Source organism: Gopherus flavomarginatus, chromosome 6 (assembly GCF_025201925.1).
Source record: "Gopherus flavomarginatus isolate rGopFla2 chromosome 6, rGopFla2.mat.asm, whole genome shotgun sequence".
NCBI classification, from domain to species: domain Eukaryota; kingdom Metazoa; phylum Chordata; order Testudines; family Testudinidae; genus Gopherus; species Gopherus flavomarginatus.
In genome coordinates, this window is record NC_066622.1 from 94,867,844 (window position 1) to 94,882,478 (window position 14,635).

The following is a 14,635-nucleotide window of genomic DNA, read 5'->3' on the forward strand; positions in this document are numbered from 1 at the left end:
TACAAGAGCACTGTAACATTGCACAAGCCTTGTGTCTGCAATGCTCTCTGGGATTTGTAGTTTTCAAGGTAATTTAAGTATTATCCTACTGTATGATCTGCCTCTTCAGACTGAAAAGCATTCAGGATACCAAATAAAATCTCACTATCATTTTAGGCATGGATCATGCTATGACTTATGCATAGGCTTAATTTTATGCAGTAGTCGTCCTACTGATTTCAGGGAGACTATGTACATGCTTAAGTGTTTTGCTGGACTGGGCCCTAAATCTACTAAAACAAATTTTTCTTCTGCTATAAATTGTAACTTTTGCCTCAATTTTAGGAACGGAAAAACATGCATCAAGTATGGAAGAGCATAGCAATTACTTTAAATTATGATCACAGGATTCTAACTTTCTCAGAATGAAATCCGAGACCCACTGAAGTCATTAAGAGTTTTGCCACAGACTTCAGCAGAGCTAGGATTTCATCTTGATCTTTCTAGGAGCACACAGGCTAGGAAAATTAATTAATTACCACCACATTCACTGTTTTAGGGTTTTTTGTGTCAATTCTGTATTCCATAATGTTAAGACTATTTGAGGACAATATAAAGTACTCACTCTTTGATTACGGTGACTGTTTGGACTTTCTGATTTCTCAAGAGTAATAAATAGATTCTTGGTGGAGATCTTTAAACCTCTAATTGAGAATCCCTTGCAAGTTGTGTTTCTTGGGAATTACACACATATACTTTTCTTTTAACCCATTTTACTGTCAAGTGTTGTTAAATTCTTCAGGTTTAAAATATGATTAATGATTAAGGCCTCCATCTGACAAAGACTCATAGATGTGTGCCCAACTTTATACATGTAATGAGGCCCAAATTAACAGATGGTCTTCCACAACCATAACTTACTAAAGGTGGTTTTATTGTTAGTTTCCTTAGTTTTTTATTGTATTTTCAGAAAGTTTATTAGGATAGGGAATTGTAGATATGGCAGAGAGAGAAGGAAATATTAATTCAATTACAAGACAACATTAATTTCATGAATCAGTACTGAAAACATTTTAGTGTGTTAAAATCACAAATATAGCTCCTTGGGAGAAGTCTGAAAACTCTATCTGCTTTGTTGGGTTTTTTTGTTTTTTTAAATAGTTGGAAGAAATCAACAAAGTTCTGAAAAATTGCTTCCCAGTTCCCAGCTGAAGGATTTAGATCAGGGGTTCTCAACCTTTTTATTTCTGAGGCCCCTCAACATGCTATAAAACTTCCACTCCCCATCTGTGCCACAACAACTGTTTTTCTGAATATAAAAACCAGGGCCGGCATTAAAGGGTAGCAAGCAGGGCAATTGCCCAGGGCCCCATGCCACAGTAGGCCCTGCACAGCTAAGCTGCTCAGGCTTCAGCTTCAGGCCTGAGTGGCGGGGCTCGGGGAGGTGGACCTTTGACTTTCTGTCCTGGCCCAAGTGAGTCTAATGCTGGCCCTGCTTGGTGGACCCCCTGAAACCTGCTCACAGCCCACCAGGGGCCTCAGACCCCTGGCTGAGAACTGTTGATGTAGAGAACCAAACAATAATAATAAAGAAAAGGTTCTCTTGGTGAAAATCTTTATTAAATTCTTAAATATGGAATACTGCACACATTAGTAATTATTTAAGACTAAACTGTGCCATCTATGAGGGTCAATGCATAGGTGTAGTAGCTCCCGAGAACCATCTTGCCTCAAAAAAGGCACCTTCTCTCTCAAGTTTCTACTGTAAAGAGTAATTTACAACATCTCTTTGTTAACCTGTAGCATAATTCCCACCCTCATACCAACCCACAACATTTTCAAATTAATTTAAAGAAGAGTTGTGGTAGTACTCAATTTCCTAATAAAGTCTAGAGAGAGGCTGATTAAGGGCTGCAGAGAGCCATGTAAGGTGGAAAGGCTATAGATTTGGCCCCTATGTCTGACTCTCCTCCTCCAATCTCAGGTACTCCCTCCCACTTTGGCGTGATCATCCCACTGGCCCATAAGCCCCTACACCCGTGGTCCCCAACCTTTTTCGTCTGGCAGGAGCCAGACGAAGGACTGTGGCGGCAGTCAAGCATCTGCAAAAATTCAGCGGCACTTCAGCGGCGACGCCTCTCAATGACGCCACTTGTCAGCAGCAAGCGGCGTCATCCAGAGGCGGCGTCGCCGAAATGCCACCAAATTTCGGCGGATGCTCAACTGCTGGACAGGACACGGACACATTTAGATGCTATGACATCCGCGAGCACCGTGTTGGGGACCCCTGCCCTACACCCATCCTCTTCAAATCTGAGTGATGTTGCAACTAGGTGCACAGGGTCACAGCGCCACTCAGATTTGGCTTGGCCAAACGTACATAATAGCTTTATGCTGGAGATAACATTTTGAAGATGGGAGTTTTGGGTTGTAAACAGCAATCTCCCTGACATAATGGGAGACTTGATCAATATGCCCATCCTGTGACCAGTCAGTTCCGATGGCCAACACACTGGGGTCAGGAGACAGCTATGGGTCTACCTACTCCTGCCTGACTCACTTCTACCTTAGCAGTGTATGGGGGTGGGGGTGAGAATCCTTACTCTCATCCTCTCCCCTGTAAGGCTACATTAGAGATAGGTATAATCTACCCCTTTAGGATAGTTCAGCATAACATATTAACACATATAAATATAGGCCTGGGATGACCAAACTACAGACCGCAAGCCGTTATAAGCCAGCCCGTGAGCCGCACCTTGCTCCTGCACTCCGGCATTCCGGTCCCACTCAGGCTGGGGTGCTGGGTCGGGGCTGGACCATACAGCTTGGCCCCACTCCAGCGCTCCAGTTGGGGTGCTGGGTTGGAGGCTGCACCACACAGCTCCCAGAAGCCGCGGCATGACCTTGCTCCAGCTCCTACATGCTCCAATGGGAGCTGCAGGGGCAGTGCCTGCAGACAGGGTACCATTCAGAGCCACCTGGCCAGGCCTCCGCATAGGAGCTGGAGTGGGGGACATGACACTGCTTCCAGGAACCACTTGAGGTAAGCGCCGCTTGGAGCCTGCACCCCCTGAACCTTTCCCCATGCCCCAATCCCCTGCCCCAACCCTAATCCCCCTCCCACTCTCCAAACCCCTTGATCTCAGCCCGGAGAACCCTCCTGCACCCCAAACCTCTCATCTCCAGTCCCACCCCAGAGCCCGCACCCCCAGCCGGAACCTGCACCCCTTCCCACACTCCTGCTCCAGCCCTGATCCCCCTCCCACCCTCTGAACCCCTCACTCCCAGCCCAGAGCACCCTTCTACACCTCAAACTCCTCATCCCCAGCTCCACCCCAGAGCCCACACACCCTCACGCACCCCAATCCCAATTTTGTGAGCATTCATGGCCCCCCATACAATTTCTATTCCCCGATGTGACCCTGTGGCGAAAAAGTTTGCCCACCCCTGAAATAGGGGAAAAATTCTGCCACTCTTACTCAGGATAAGTAATATCCTACTCAACAAGTAGTCCCAGACTTCAGTAGGGCTATTCCTGGAGTACATAAGTAAAGATGGCAAAATCTGTCCCAGGGGTAATAAATACAAAGGATATGAAAGAGAAAAATATTGTTAAGATGTACACAGTGTTATCTGAAAGTGAAACAACACAAACCAGGAAATGGCAAGATCTAAATTAAGTTTTGCCAAAAGGTTACCTACAAATCTGTTTACGTGATTTACACTGATTTACACTGTTTACACTTCTAAGTAAGTGTACATAGTTAGCACAGATGACGAAGTCTCATATTTGTAATTCTGTACTCACCAGTTATAAACAGAATATTATCTCCAATACTGTTTACACAGTATTACTTATACGTGAATTAACAGGGTCCAATTCTGGTTCCAGTGAATGCAATGGAAGTTTGCCATGAGTTGGCCCTTCATGCACAAACAGGAAAATCTAGTATGTTTAATTCTGTACTTTGTAGTTTCCAAATAGTTTATTTCCATTCATTTACCAAATAAGACTGGTGCACTGAGCTTGGGAAATACTGAACTCAGTGGCTATTTTTCTTAAAGAAGGATCAGAGGAGGAGGACTGGAATCCTTAACTATGGATATATTTAAAACAAAAATAACTCCAAAAAAACAAATAAAAAAACAAACCAAAAAGAAAACAAGGCACAAGAAGTGAGATATGAAAGAATTTTTAATTTCATGCACCGTACTTGCTAGCTTTAATTTTGTATTGCGTTTATTTACATATTTTCTCTGTGTTTTGGTTGTCTTCCTATGGTAGAGACCTTCCAGTAACCGTATAAAGTTTGGTCACTTCCACTAAATTCAGACAGAAGTGTTGTGTTTACAAAATATAGCCCTGATTCAGGAAAGGATATCTATTCAGGATAGTACTTAAGCACATGCTTCGAGTTAGTGATGTCCTGAATAGGGATAGATTTCAGTACATTTTTTCCTGAATTAGAACCAACGACTTCTGTAGTACTACTCACACACAAATACTTAACTTTACACATACAGACTGTGACCTAAATTTGGATTTAGGAACCTAATTTTTTGCACCCGTATTTTTTTTTAAATGTAGCCTTAGAACTATGTGTCCTTGAATATGTCAGACACTTGTTCCACTTTAACACCAACATCTTGTCTTACACACAAATATGCTCCAAAATAACTGATCCAGTTTTAATTCTTTTAAAATATACTAGGCCTGTATAGCTATTTCACCTCTTATTATTTCAACTAAATTAAAATACGACTCTAAAACAAAACAGTATTCTCTTAATCCAAAATAAGAGTGTCCACACACAAGCATGCAGCAAAATAAAAAGGTATGAATTAAAACAGATTTAGTTATTTCAGTACATGTAACAAGTCCTTAGTCAAGGGAATGTAAAATTTTGGAAAGGAGCCATTTCTCAGTTTTCTGAAAAATGACGGAAAAAAAAAATCTTGAGAGCATCAGAAACCCTTTTTCTTTCTAAGACAACTCAAATGACCAACTGGAATTTTACACACAAAAAGGTCACTTTTCAGACTAAGAAGGAACAGGAGAAATTTTGGCTTCAATTTTATTTTTTAAAAACTGCTCTTTAACAACACCTGAAAACAAAAGGACAGATTCTAGGTGCCCAACCCAAGAGTTGTAATTGTCTTGTTTAATAAAATGTAATGTTTAAGTTGACATAGATATTCTGTTAATAGCTTATGATATTAGGTATGTGTACACATTTTAAACAAACTCTATTTCTGTTTACAATCACAAGATTATTGTATCAACCTTCACCACCCAGATTTAGCTGTTTACATGAAGACTACTATGGGCCAATATCAGAATGGAGGGAGCCAGGGTATTGAAAATATGCCATCCTGCATTTTTAAAAATTCAGAGTTAATTTTTCAAAAGTAACACTGTTTGCATTGTATCAGTCTTCAGCTCAGCTCAGAAACAGCTAAACAAACTGGAAGATGACGTCAAGCCATTGATTTGGTCATCATTTGCTGACTCCTCTGTACAGGTTTTGTTTTTACATAGATTCTTATTTGTATTTTCCTCCTGAAAATGTTAAATACATTTTTAAGTAACAAATCAACAGCAGTAGAGATTTTTTCTAGGTGCCCTTCACAGTGGTATCTCTCTTGTGCCAAAGCACTGTGCAACAATTAAAGATAGCATTGATTGTGTTTTAAATTACAATATTCTCACAGCCGCTGTTCTATTTCAACTGTGATTATCTAAACTCCAGTTGTCCAAATTTTATAAGTGTGCCCCAAACCCAAAATTTTGTTTTTCCAAAATTCTGATTATCTGAATGTCAGATATTCTGAACACAGGGCACCTGTCTACAGAAATATATAAACAAAAATACACATGCACAATGCAATTTAAATCTGTGCTGCATGCTTACCCTTACCTTCCAGTTCTATGAGACAGGTATATCTCCATATTATAAATGAAGAGGCTTTCACCTGTAGAGACAAGAACAAAGTTAACATAGACACAATATCATGTATATAACATGTAAAGTATGTTATAATTTAATTTATAAATATTTGCGTTGCAGAAGAATATAGAGATTCCGGTAAGGGATCGGGTCTCGAGTATGCTAGGCCTGTACGCACATCTTGATAAAAAAGGTCCTGATCCAAAAAGCCTTCACATTAAGGCTCTGACTCAGAGAAGTGTTTTTATTCAGGAAGGGCACTTAAGCACAGGCTTAACTTAAACACATGCTTGAAGTCCCACTGTAGTGAAGCTAACCATAAGTGTAACATAAGTGCTTTCCTGAATCAAAAAGCACATGCTACAGTGCTGTCCTGAATTGGTGCTAAGCAAGACGGAAAAATTATTTTGCTACTGACAATACAATGGTAGCTCACAACCTAGTACCAGGAGTGATCCTCCTATGTACAGCTATCAAAAAAAAACAAAAAAAACCCATCAGATCATGAAAACTCAAAACAACAGCTTCTGTAACCAATGTAAGGTAGCAACCAAGTAGTGCAAGTATTTTTGCATAATGGTAGGAACCAGGGTAAAGTGGCACATATCACCAGAGCAAATCCCTACTCTTACAAAATAAATTATGAGCTCTTCAATGCATGACGTCTTCATTGTTAAGTTCTGCTCTGAAAAATTCACACAGAAAGCTGCAGGAAACTCAGGTTATACATCCTATTGATGCAGGTCTGAGACATCAGATATTTGAAGATCTAATATTTTAGACCACTAAGCATCTCCTTATGCAGAAACAAAGATCCACTAATATTCTAAGTAACTTCTCTCATTTTCTTCTTCTATCAGCTTCCCTCTCTCTCTTACATCAGAAAATGTTAATTAGTAGTACCACCTCCAAGATTAGGCTGCATTATGCTAGGCACCATACCAACATAGTAAGAAATAGTTCCTGCCGAGGAACTCAATCTAAATAGACAAGGCACACAAAGGGTGGCCAGGGAGATGAACAGAGAGGTGAAATAGTTTGCCCAAGGTCACAGAGCAGGTTGGTGGCAAAACTGGGAATAGAATCCAGGTATTTTGAGCCCCAGTCCAGTGTCCTAGCTTCTGGCCTACAATTATTAGCATCAGAATCTTACTGGGACCCAACAGGTGGATAATGCAGTATGAACAATTTAAGATCATGAACATAGACATTCTGGTTGCTAACTTGCCCTTGTTAGAAAAAGTGGGCTTGTAAAACTAGTAAAAAGCAAACAAGAAGTAGATGTAAAAATGTCATTTCCCTGTTATTCCCCATAGACTGCTTTGAATTCAGATAGCAGCATTTTGCACAGAATCCAGTAAGTAAGATAAAGGAAGTAGGTTTAGTTAGGACAGTACAGCTATTTAATAACATTCATGTCCCTAGGTGATATGGGAGTAAAACTGAAGTAAATCTGTTGTCTATGTTGCTGTCCGCATTTATGATTTGTATTATCACAGCGTCTAGGACCCTTAGTCAAGGACCAAATACCCACTGTGCTAGGCAGTGTACAAACTCCTCATGGGGCAATTCTGCATAAAAAAAATTAAAATTCTGTATACAATATTTTCAAATTCTGCAAAATTCTGCATATTTTATTTGTTAACATAACACAATATAATCACCAGTTTAAATTAGTTTGATCATTTATTTCAAAATACCTGTTAGCAAGTATGTCTGTAACAATACAGACAACAAAAAAGATTCTGAAAATGTTTTTTGACAAACAGATTCCTTACTAGGCATATTAATACAGAACTCTGAGTAATAATTCATTTAAACTACAATACAGAACCATATTTCCGCACCCTTCAAAACCGGTGCAAAGGCTAGGGGAAGGTCAGGAGTAACGGAGCAGCTGAGGGAGAGAGAAATAATTGCTGGGAAGGAGCCTGGGTGTGAACTTGGAGGGTTGTTGGGTATGGGGGGGGGGAGTGTGGAACAGGTTTTGGGTGGGGGCGGAGAGGGATTGTTAGGGAGCTTCCCCCATGCAGACCCTGGCTGATCCCTAGCCTCTCCCATTCAATCAGGCACATGTGTCCCTCCACCCCCACTCAGACACCTATTCCCCCCATCCCCATGTGTCCTTGCACCCCCTGTCCATATGTGTCTCTCCACCTCCACTCAGACACCCACTCTGGCCATACTCATGCGGCCCTGCACCCTGCCCCTTATGTGTCTCTATGCCCCTACTCAGCCACCCCACCGTCCCTATGTGGCCCTGCATCTCCCTCCCCACTGTGGCCTTGCACCACCAGTCTCATTCAGCCCCTACTCCAGTCTGTCCTCCCCCACTAGCCCTTATGAGGCGCTGTCTGACAATCCCTCCTGCAGCCCCATAACCCCTGTCTCCTGAGCTAGCCCAACAGGCACTGTGAAGAAGGCAGGCTCTTTCTCTTCACTAGCAGGCTGGGAGCAGCTGCTGTGTTCACCACAGCGCTCTCTAGTGGGCAAAAGGTGGAACTGCAGAAGGTATTTTCTGCTGGGAGCTGCTACTATGTTCTAGCGCCACAGTGCACTTTGGTGGGCATAAGGCAGAACTGAATAACTTTTCAGCAGCAGCTTTTTTCTGCACAAAAATTAAAAATGTGCAGCTCATTAATTATGTTCACAAGCAGAATTCCCCCAGGAGTAACAAACACAGAACAAAAGTATTGTTCCTCCCCCAAAGACCATATGATCTACGTACAGAACAAGAGACAGATGGATATAGAAAGACTGCCGGGGGAAATAAGAAACATTGATCAGCATCACAGGCCGTGGTCTCCAGATGTGACACTACACACTCATTTCAAGGTGTGTATTTAGGACCCTTTATACAGAGAAGGGCATAAAATCTAAACTACTAAAAGGATTATATTAGGCATTGGGTTTGATCCTAATCTCACTTGAGTTAGTGGAAAAACTCCCATTGACTTCAGTGGGATTTGGATGAGACACTAACTGGCCTATTTTATGGGAGAAGTTGTAAATATATCAAACGCTAAACATGAAGCTTAGGTTCTTATGCTGAAAGTAGATACTGAAAGAAATTGGAAACATTTGTCCATGTTCTTTAGCAAACTCTATCAAACCCTTAATAAAATAATTGAGTGTACATCTCCACAAACATTGGCAAGTGTCAGGAAATATTTCCCCATTGGAGTGGACGATTCTACACCACACACAAAGAACAAAGGTGTTCTACAAAAGCTTTTTTAAAAATCCACAGAATTGCAGTGTAGAATCTAGTATGCAGGCCCAACTGAGAGACACTCCTTTCTAAAGTAAAATGGCCTCATTATCTGATGTATTGGACAAACTGACTAAACTGAAATAAAATTAGTTTATATGAACTATGAAAATGCAACCCACAATATGTGCATATAAAAAAAATCATAAAACTTTAAGATACTATAAAACCAGAAAAGCAAATAGCTGACACACTAAGAAAGAATGCAGTCTCTGGGCTTGTCTACATCAGAAAGTTGCAGCGCTGGTGAGGAAGTTACAGCGCTGCAACTTAGGAGGTGTACACATCTGCAGGGCACCACCAGCGCTGCAACTCCCTGTTTGCAGCGCTGGCTGTACTCCCGTTTTGTCTCGGGTGTAGAGGATCCAGCGCTGGTGATCCAGCGCTGGTAATCAAGTATAGTCACTTACCAGCGCTTTTCTTGACCTCCGTGGAATAAGCAGGTATCCCAGCATACCTGAGGAAGCCTCTGGTAATCAAGCTGGTCTCCTTCCCCGGCTTGCTCTCGCGTTCCCCGAACCCCGAGCAAGCAGGTCTCCTTCCCTGAGGTTTGCTGGGTGGTTCCGGGAAGGCGAGAGCAAACCGGGGAAGGAGACCAGCTTCGCCGCGGTTTGCTCTCGCGTTCCCCGAACAAGCAGGTCTCCTTCCCTGCGGTTTGCAGGGTGGTTCGCGGAACGCGAGAGCAAACCGCGGCGAAGCTGGTCTCCTTCCCCGGCTTGCTCTCGCGTTCCCCGAACCCCGAGCAAGCAGGTCTCCTTCCCTGAGGTTTGCTGGGTGGTTCCGGGAAGGCGAGAGCAAACCGGGGAAGGAGACCAGCTTCGCCGCGGTTTGCTCTCGCGTTCCGCGAACCACCCTGCAAACCGCAGGGAAGGAGACCTGCTTGCTCGGGGGTTCGGCGAACGCGAGAGCAAACCGGGGAAGGAGACCAGCTTCGCCGCGGTTTGCTCTCGCGTTCCGCGAACCACCCTGCAAACCGCAGGGAAGGAGACCTGCTTGTTCGGGGAACGCGAGAGCAAACCGCGGCGAAGCTGGTCTCCTTCCCCGGTTTGCTCTCGCGTTCGCCGAACCCCCGAGCAAGGAGGTCTCCTTCCCTGCGGTTTGCAGGGTGGTTCGCGGAACGCGAGAGCAAACCGCGGCGAAGCTGGTCTCCTTCCCCGGTTTGCTCTCGCCTTCCCCAAAACCCCTTGAAGCCGCCCAACAGCGCTGCAGTGTGGCCACATCTAACACCACTTGCAGCGCTGGTTGCTGTAAGTGTGGCCACTCTGCAGCGCTGGCCCTATACAGCTGTACTAATACAGCTGTAACAACCAGCGCTGCAAAATTTTAGATGTAGACATGGCCTCTGTTTCTTTAACCTTGAATAACATCTTCCTGTCAGTGAACAAAGCAAACTCTTCAGCAAATAGGCAAGGAATAGAATAGATTAGGCAAGTTATTTATTGGCCACATCTAGAAGTATATATTGAAGGGAAAAGAGACATTTGGTAACATCATGTAAGGTGACTAGATATGTTTGTGAATGAGTATCAGAAGTGTTAAGGGAAAAACATGAAGACTAAAGACTTGTCTACACTTAAAATTAGATTGACCCACGTATGGTGCTCACACCCCATAGCATGTTAGTAAAGCTGACCTAACCCATGTGGTGGTGACATGACCAACAGAAGAATTATTCTATCAACCTAGCTACTGCTGCTCGGGAACGTGGATTACTTACATCAGTGGAAAACCTCTTTCCATCAACATAGGAAGTGTCTACATTATAGCTAAGTTCCGCCACATAATGTAGACATGCCCAAAGTAGACTAATAGCAATGTTTGTTACAATTTGGATATGGCCATTCCAATGCCTTATAAGCAGTGTAACATTTAATAGTGTTGCCAGCTCATGATTTTATAACAAATCTCATAATACTTGGTCATCTCCTGCAGGTATATTGTGAGACTCTTAGCTTTCATTAAAAAAAATATTGAAGTGAATTTCTACCCCTAAAAAACAAGGAGTTCAGTGGCACCTTAAAGACTAACAGATTTATTTGGGCATAAGCTTTCGTGGGTAAAAAACCTCACTTCTTCAGATGCGAGAAAAGCTTAAGAACATAAGAATGGCCGTACTAGGTCAGATCAAAGGTCCATCCAGCCAAGGATCCTGTCTACAGACAGTGGCCAATGCCAGATGCCCCAGAGGGAGTGAACCTAACAGGTAATGATCAAGTGATCTCTCTCCTGCCGTCCATCACCACCCTCTGACACACAGAGGCTGGGGACACTATTCCTTACCCATTCTGGCTAATAGTCATTAATGGACGTAACTTCCATTAATTTATCCAGTTCTCTCTTAAACCCTGTTATAGTCCCAGCCTTCACAACCTCCTCAAGCAAGGAGTTCCACAAGTTGATTGTACGCTGTGTGAATAACTTCCTTTTATTCGTTTTAAACCTGCTGCCTGTTAATTTCATTTGGTGGTCCCTAATTCTTAGATTATGGGAACAATTAAATAACTTTTCCTTATTCACTTTCTCCACATCACTCATGATTTTATATACCTCTATCATATCCCCCGCCCCGTCTCCTCTTTTCCAAGCTGAAAAATCCTAGCCTCTTTAATCTCTCCTCATATGGGACCCGTTCCAAACTCCTAATCATTTTAGTTGCTCTTCTCTGAACCTTTTATAATGCCAGTATATCTTTTTTTGAGATGAGACTACATCTGTATGCAGTATTCAAGATGTAGGCATACCAGGGCAATAAGATATTCTCCGTCTTATTCTCTATCCCCTTTTTAATGATTCCTAACATCCTGTTTGCTTTTTTGACTGCCACTGCACACTGCGTGGACGCCTTCAGAAAACTATCCACGATGACACCAAGATCTTTTTCCTGATTAGTTGTAGCTAAATTAGCCCCCATCATATTGTACTTATAGATGGTTATTTTTCTCAATATGCATTACTTTACGTTTATCCACATTAAATTTCATTTGCCATTTTGTTGCCCAATCACTTAGTTTTGTGAGAGCTTTTTGAAGTTCTTCACAGTCTGCTTTGGTCTTAACTATCTTGAGCAGTTTAGTATCATCTGCAAACTCACTATTTACCACCTCACTGTTTACCCCTTTCTCCAGATAATTTATGAATAAGTTTAATAGGATTGATCCTAGGACTGAACCTTGGAGAACACCACTAGTTACTCCTCTCCATTCTGAAAATTTACCCTTTATTCCTACCCTTTGTTCTCTGTCTTTTAACCAGTTCTCAATCCATGAAATATATCAGACGGATTAATATTAGGGAGGGAGAGGAATTATTTAAGCTTAGTACCAATGTAGACACAAGAACGAATGGGTATAAACTGGACACTAGGAAGTTTAGACTTGAAATTAGACGAAGGTGTCTAACCATTAGAGGAGTGAAGTTCTGGAACAGCCTTCCAAAGGGAGTAGTGGGGGCAAAAGACATATCTGGCTTTAAGATTAAGCTTGATAAGTTTATGGAAGGGATGGTATGATGGGAGAGCCTAATTTTGGCAATTGATCTTTGATTATCGCCAGATAAGTATGCCCAGTGGTTGGTGATGGGATGTTGGATGGGATGGGATCTGAGTTACTGCAGAGAATTCTTTCCTGAGTGCTGGCTGGTGAGTCTTGCCCACATGCTCAGGGTTTAGCTGATCGCCATATTTGGGGTCGGGAAGGAATTTTCCTCCGGGGCAGATTGGCAGAGGCCTTGGAGGTTTTTCGCCTTCCCCTGCAGTGTGGGGCATGGGTCACTTGCTGGTGGATTATCTGCAGCTTGAGGTCTTCAGACCACAATTTGAAGACTTCAATAACTCAGGCATAGGTTAGGGGTTTGTTATAGAAGTGGATGGGTAGGGTTCTGTGGCCTGCTTTGTGCAGGGGGTCGGACTAGATGACCACATTGGTCCCTTCTGACCCTAGAATCAATGAATCTATGAAAGGTTCTTCCCTCTTCTCCCATGACAACTTAATTTACATAAGAGCCTTTGGTGAGGGACCATGTCAAATGCCTTCTGGACATCTAAGTACACTATGTCCACTGGATCCCCCTTCTCCACATGTTTGTTGACCTCTTCAAAGAACCCTAATAGATTAGAAAGACATGATCTCCCTTTATAGACATCATGTTGACTTTTGCCCAACAATTTATGTTCTTCTATGTGTCTGACAATTTTATTCTTTATGATTGTTCCAACTAATGTGCCGGTTACTGATGTTAGACTTTCTGGTTTGTAATTGCCAGGATCACCTCTAGAGACGTTTTTAAATATTGGCGTTACATTAGCTATCTTCCAGTCATTGCATACAGAAGATGATTTAAAAGACAGGTTACAAAACACAATTAGTAATTCCGCATTTTCACATCTGAGTTCTTTCAGAACTCTTAGGTGAATGCTATCTGGTCCTGGTGACTTGTTACTGTTAAGTTTATCAATTAATTCCAAAACCCTCTCTAGTGACACTTCAATCTGTGAAATTCCTCAGATTTGTCACCTACAAAAGCCGGCTCAGGTTTGGGAATCTCCCTAACATCCTCAGCCACGAAGACTGAAGCAAAGAATTAATTTAGTTTCTCTGCAATGACTTTATTGTCTTTAACTGCTCCTTTCATATCTTGATTGTCAAGGGGCCCCACTGGTCGTTTAGCAGGCTTCTTGCTTCTGATGTATTTAAAAAAGCTTGAAAACATGAGGCTCAAAAGCCACAAGGCAAATTAAAAATGAGTACATTTGGGCTTTTTTAAAGTCTTACTTTTAAGCCACTAAGGATTTTTGAATACTTGTGGTTAGCAGTAATGTTTAATATCTCCATTTGTCTCCTCCCATCTACAACTTGGCTGCTCAGATGAGTGATTTCCCTTTTCTCTGACTTTGATGGGATTAAAAAAACAGGAAACCCAGAGATTTTAGGCTTGTCTACACAAACTGCTACCAGTTTAATTCAAGGTGTGCTTTTAATCTGATTTAGTTAAAGCTGTGCACGTTTGCACATGCATACATACTATCTATTTAATAGTAGCTTATTTGGGGTTTAGTTTAAATCCTGAAAAACAGAGAATAAGTTAAACAGAAATACCCAGCTGAACTAAGCATCTAAAATATAAACTTCCATTAATTTAACTAAATCAGTTTGAACACGCACCATTAGTTAAACTGCTATAGCCCTCACCTGAGCTGAGGTCTTTGGATTGCTCCCTGTCCTCCCAAGTCACATAACCCAGCCCCTCTTACCTACCATATGTCTGACCCTTTCGTCTTTCCATGTAACTTCTACCCATACAGCCAGCTACTACCCCATCCATGCCCTTACTGCACGCCCCCCTTCCCCAAGCTCCGCATCCCTCACGAAACCACAACGCCTTAGCCGCTCACCCCTGCACTAGCCCCGCCTCACCACTACCTGCGTGCGCTCCCCTTGGA

At 42.4% G+C, this 14,635-nt stretch overlaps 1 long non-coding RNA gene across 3 annotated transcripts in view; it reads right to left on the bottom strand.

Moving 5' to 3' along the window:
• Window positions 1–4,156: 4,156 nt before the first annotated feature.
• The window catches only part of LOC127053510 (uncharacterized), a 54,607-nt gene continuing 44,128 nt past the window's right edge, over window positions 4,157–14,635 (bottom strand). Inside the window, exons 1-3 of one of the 3 annotated variants that reach the window (XR_007775069.1) lie at window positions 14,588–14,632; window positions 5,898–5,952; window positions 4,157–5,539 (exon numbers count right to left, since the gene is read on the bottom strand). This is a non-coding gene — a long non-coding RNA (uncharacterized LOC127053510). The other 2 variants (XR_007775067.1, XR_007775068.1) reach the window with 2 other exon arrangements.